A 5,943-nucleotide genomic window follows, 5' to 3' on the forward strand; every position below is an offset into this window, starting at 1 on the left:
CGAGAAGACGACGACGGGTTCATACCCTAACAAACCATCTTGCCTTCTCTTTCTTGGCCAGATCTTTTATAAAGGGGGTGGGGGAGGACAATCAAGGTGCGGTGAGAGCTTTGAGATTCAGGGAGGATTAGGTGAGGGAAGCTGCAGCCTTCCTGTTCTGGCAGTTAGCTGTTCCCAAGGGGTGGGGGTGGTCACACAAAAGGCCCAGATGCCTCTAATGTGTCCCCAGGCGGTAATCTCTAGCCAGTGCCCCAGGAGGTCAGCTGCTTTTCTCAGGAGCCAGGATGGGCCTTATCTGTAGTTTCTGAAACAAAAGCTTAACATACACATTAATTGCTAGATTTACAGCTTTTTACCTTAAGCTACAATTTTCCAAGTTTTGAGTCCCCTATCACTTAGTTGACTCTTTTCAAATGTGGTGAAGTTAATCACTAATTTAAAATACAGCTCTTTCTCTCTCTCACCCAAGAAAGGGATGATGTTACAGCATCCCCTCAGTAGACATTCTATGAATTTTCTGAGGGAAGTCATTTCATGGAGTATTTCCAAAGGGCTGGATTCTAATTTTTCACCACTCTTTAAGACATATAGGGTGAGCAGCAGCTCCACAAAGTTATATTTACAATCTTAATGAACTGCAAATTTTACATATGACTGCAAAAATTCATAATTTATACAGAATTTAGCCTACATAGTGTATTTCTCTCACATAATCCTTTTGGCTTTTTATTTCTTTCTGGGACTTTCAGGGAATAGACTTCCTGTGAGGAGTCTCAGCTTTTCTGTGTGTGTTGAGCTTGGGAGAAAAATACTCTCAGCAAAACACTTAGGCTAATCAGCAGCTTTCTCCTAATTCTTGCTGCCTTTGCCTCTGGCAACTGTGGTCAAGATGTATTTACTTCCTGCTTTCTAGTCAAAGGTGCAGCAGCTGACAGACTGAAGTGGTGTTTTCCTGAGGCATAGCTATCAGCAAAATTTACTCTATCTGAGTCATCTCTTCTCTGGACTCCTCCAATTTTCTCTGTCCTAGTTAGACTAAGTTCTAATGGGTCTTCTGGCCTTCTTTCTATTCACCCAGTCCTGTAATCTGCATTCTTCTGAACATTTCACCCAGACCCTGTGTTTCACTGCCTGAGTTTAATTTAGGATATGCCGTTGTAGCTAACAAATCAATAGCACCTACTTATTTTGAGATAATCAGTGAACAGGATCAGTGAATTGGTTTCTAAAATATCCCACAATGTTGAGAGAGGCCTCAGTGTTTGGTGGTGAGATGTTCTTTGTATTAGCAAGCAATGTCAAGTCTTATTTTGGAATGAAAGTTTTGGACTCCAAGAAAATACTTCAAATACCTTAATATTAGAACATGTACCTAAAGGAGAAATTAACCTGAAGCTAAAAGTATTAAGAAGTAGGAACTAACAAGGCTGTGCAGGCATAGGCTCTTAAGACAGAAAGTGTTATGAAATTATTCTTAAATGAAAAAAAGAAATAAAAAGAATTTGAAATAAAAAGCAGAGTTTAAACCAAAAGGAGAAAAGTTAGGTAGCCATATAAATCAAATAATCATAAGTGTTCACCAAGGCCCAAGGACACTCACTCCCTTTTGTTTTGTTTTGTTTTTGTTTAGAATCTACTGTTGTCACAAAGTCAAAATACAAAAGGAGAAAATGAAAATATCCGTCACATAGGCTGTGTGGGCACCAGAAGCCTTCACCCAGAAAGAGCTTCTCACTGTTTCCTCAGAGAGAGTGAGGCCCACAAACCTCATATTTTGATTTTCCACATCCTCCTTAATTCTTAAAAAGGATTACACTTACATAATCCCTAAAAAAGACACAGCAGGCCCCAAATGGAGTCACTTTTATTAAGCTTCACCAAGATTTACTACCAATCAGTCTGGTCAAGTAATCCACCAGATAAGACTCCTGCCTGATTCCCCCAAACAAAGATGACTCTGCCTGAAACAACTCTTTCTTTTCTTTTGCTGATAACTCTCTTGTCCCGCCCAGTTTCTGCATATAAAAACCCTCTATTTTATGCAACTGCTCTGAGGACCTCTCTATTTAGCAGATAAACAGTGAGGATAATACTGCCCCATTCATGAATTGTTCAATAGAGCCAGTTAGATCTTTAAAATTTACTAGGTTGAATATTTTTTAACATTAGTGTTACAGAACACAACAAGGGGGGGCCTGGGACAATATACTATTATTGAAAGAAGGCCTCGGGTCCGTTATGTCCGCAGCCCTAGGAAAGACGTCTCTCAATGCCAGAGATTTCTGAAAAGGAAAGGAAATGTTTATTTAATGCTATACTAACTTAAAGTAGTGACCTAATGTCTTTATCAAAAATCCTAAAGTCCCTAAAAACACCCACAAACACACAGTCCTTCCTTCCTTCCCCCTTTGCCCAGTCCAGAGTACCGTATCTCAGGAAAGGAAATAGAAGTCCATGGCTCAGGCAGTCCTCTGGTTCTTCTCAGTTAGTAATCCCTCTCAACTAGGAGACCTCCCTGGGTTCCCGGAACCCTCGGCTGAGTCGCCAGGATCTCTGCTAAAACCAGGTGGTGGTTCCCCCTTCTAAAGCTGTGGGGGTCCCCACTCTAGCACAGGCACGTGGTCCTCTCTCTCAGGGCCATGGGAGTCCCCACTCTGCCAGGCCACGTGGTTCTCTCTCTCAGGGCTGCAGGAAGGGAGAGTCCCCATTCTGCCAAAACTGCATGGTTCTCCCCTCCAGGGCTTCTGCGTGGTTTTCCCTTTCTCAGGGCTGCGGGAGTCTCCACTCTGTCAAGTCCACGTGGTTCTCCCCCAATGGCTGCCGTGTCTGGGTTTAAATCCCCCGCGCCAATTTTCTTCTGCAGCCCCATTTCCGACTCCTCCTACACTTGGGCACACTTGCCCTCAATCTGCTGTCTTCTCCAGCTTTTCTGGTCGCCACTGTGGGTCTGGGCAGGTGTCACCCCATGTCATGGAGCCAATCTTCTCCCAGCTCCCACGCAGGCGCTATAACTCAGGGGACCTGCCTCCCAAGTCCCATCTTGGGGGGAGGTCCCTTTCCACCCCCCTGGCCTTGAGCATGGCCATAGCTATTTAGCATATCTAAGTGACCAGCCAAAGGCTATAGGTATGCTAAATGACCATGCCATGGATTAGCTGCAAAGCTGCCCTGCATGTTCTTGCTCTGTGTGCCCCTTCCCCCAACTCACACCTGTCGGGGAAGGGGTGAAGACACCTTAAAATGTCCTGGACACCTTGAGTTCTGGACCCCATTTCAAATGCCCATTTGGGCCCCCCCCCCTCATGGCTGCACCCTGTAACAATAGTTTTAAAAAATAATACATTGAAATTTTATTTTTCATATTCATTTTTCAAATGTATCTCACTTTTTTTAAAGGTTTTATTTATTTATTTTTAGAGAGATGGGGAAGGGAGAGAGAAAGAGAGGGAGTGAAACATCAATGAACAGTTGCCTCCAGCACACCCCATACTGGGGATATGGCCTGCAACCCAGGCCTGTGCCCTGACTGGGAATCAAACCAGCGATGCTTTGGCTTGAAGGCCTGTGCCAGGGCACTACACACTGCAATTTTAGATGAGTGCAGTTTCAAATACACACACTGCAAAAAGTTTGTGTATTTGATTTAAAAATCTTAAGCTATAATTATTACTTTATAGATTGTTTACTTTCAATTATTTAAGGAATGTCCTTTTACCCTATGCAAATAATACATTCACCAGACTGCTGAGAGAGGGATAGTTCATTACAACCATCAAAATCCTTCCTGTACAGAGAACAAAATATATGCCATGCTTCACATCTGAATGTGGGGCAGCTACAGATAATCTCATTTCTTTTTCTTCCCTATACTCTTCCAAATTTTGGTCATAGTGTGTATATTTTTATTTAATGTAAAATAAAATAGTATTTGTTTTTCAAATGCTTTCTTATAACCTTTTAGGACTTTTACCAATAGAGATAAAAAAACTAAAGCCCATCGTTTTGTTTTGGTTTTGTTCTCTCTGAGCATAGACTTCTTTTTAAAAACTTGTGTTAGGTGAGTTCCTAGTTTGGCCTTTTTTCAATGCCTTACCAATTAGCCCATTGTTCATTTCAGCCAAAACGTTTTGTTTTTGCAGTTGCAACATTCTCTTGACAACTCTGGGCTGGAGAAAATGCTATGCTCCATCAGGCAGAACAGATTGGGACAGGAATGTTCTAGATGTTGGCAGGGAAGACTGTCACAGTTTGACAAATTAATTTGAGATTCAGCAGTTTCCTTTCCGGTGTAAAAAGCTGCATTGCAAAAGACAAGATAAATCATGAGTGTAAAAGAGATGAGAGATTTGTGTAAGAGACTAAATGTATATTAGAGACATTGAGTGAGAGACTCCATTTTTGTCTTTTCTTTAAAACTCTACTGTGCGATCAGACCATTACTCAGAATGCTCCACTTCCCTGTTTTTGTTTCTCTTCAGCTATTACTGCATCCCAGCCCTTTCAGATATATGAGTACTTCTGCTGGGCAAATTGCTTATGGTGTTGGCCACAATGAAACTTTGTGGTTCCTAAGGTGTTATTTTACTTCTCGTTGTTCTCACTAAAACCATGAGACGCAGGATATCACAGTCTTCTTGACTGGAATGGATTTTTTGGGGAAGTTAGTCTGATTACTGCATGCCCGGTACTTTTCTAAAGCTCATATCTCAAAAGCCAGGTGGCTGACTTCCAATAGGCTATTATTAGTTTAGTCCTGTGTTCTGACTCTGGTAAGTGTCCCCTGTGCAATATGCAAGACAATGACAGTAGCTAGCTGTTCAAGACCACTAATCGTACACTTCTTTGAATTATAGGGAGCATTTTTATGTGTAAATTATTCCTTGTTTAACTGTCACACAATGTCTCTTGAGTTGGATATCATCCCTGTTGTGACAGAGAAGCCCGAGTCAGGATGCACAAGTGGCCATCTCAAACCCTTCTCTTCATGCCTCATTCTAGTGTATATGAATTTGGTTTAGGTTTTCTTTCTTTTTTTTTTTTTTTTCTCCAGTGGAACTTTACTATGTCACATTCCTCTTAGGAGAAGAAAAAAAAGTGGCGGGAAGAGAGGAAAAAGGCTTTTCTGATAAATGACAAATTTAAAGCACTGAAGGTAAGAAAATACATTTGATGTGAAAATACATTCGTCATACCTTTTAGTTGGAGTCTTGGAGGGCTTCCTTGTACCCTGACAACACCTACTTTGCATGGCCAGTCTCCTCCATGTGGGAAGGGCATGCCCAAGGAACGTGCCAGGGGGCTGATGCAGCTCACCGCTCAGGACGGTGTGATCTCATCTATTTCTGCCCTGTGGCAGGGTGATTGCCGTGCTGCTCTTAGGCCTGAGAGCCAGCTCTCTTCTGTGGGATTTCCCCTGTCCTGCCTTACTTGGGCAGGCGTACAGTGTTAAAGATAACAAATGATCCCATCTACTGTTCACGCTCCCGCTTTATGTGCCACCTGGGTAACCACAGTGACCGGCATGTCAAATTCACACCCCTCCAAGATCTAGTTTCCAGGTCTAGTTTCCAGTTTGCTAGGTTCTATTGCAAGTTAGTTACCAGAATCAATAAGTTTTAATACTTGGGGCTTATCAAATGAATTCAGGTTAGTGTAATCAGGTATTTTAGAAATCAAATCAGTCCATAGGCTTATTGGTTCTCAGGGCAGTAAGAAAATCAGGAAATCTTTGAGTGGTTTTTGAAATGAATCGCTTACAGTCTCACACTTAGAGGCAACTAAAATATAAATTACCTGTATTTATAAATATAATTATAAATATCAATACATTATTTATAATTATTGTCCACCGACCCCAGCAGGCACCGATATCTCCACAGGAACTGTAATGAAGGCACTAAGATGTTAGGGCTCTGGTTCTACATCCATGATGTTCATCACAAC

Source organism: Phyllostomus discolor, chromosome 9, assembly GCF_004126475.2.
Source record: "Phyllostomus discolor isolate MPI-MPIP mPhyDis1 chromosome 9, mPhyDis1.pri.v3, whole genome shotgun sequence".
NCBI classification, from domain to species: Eukaryota; Metazoa; Chordata; class Mammalia; order Chiroptera; family Phyllostomidae; genus Phyllostomus; species Phyllostomus discolor.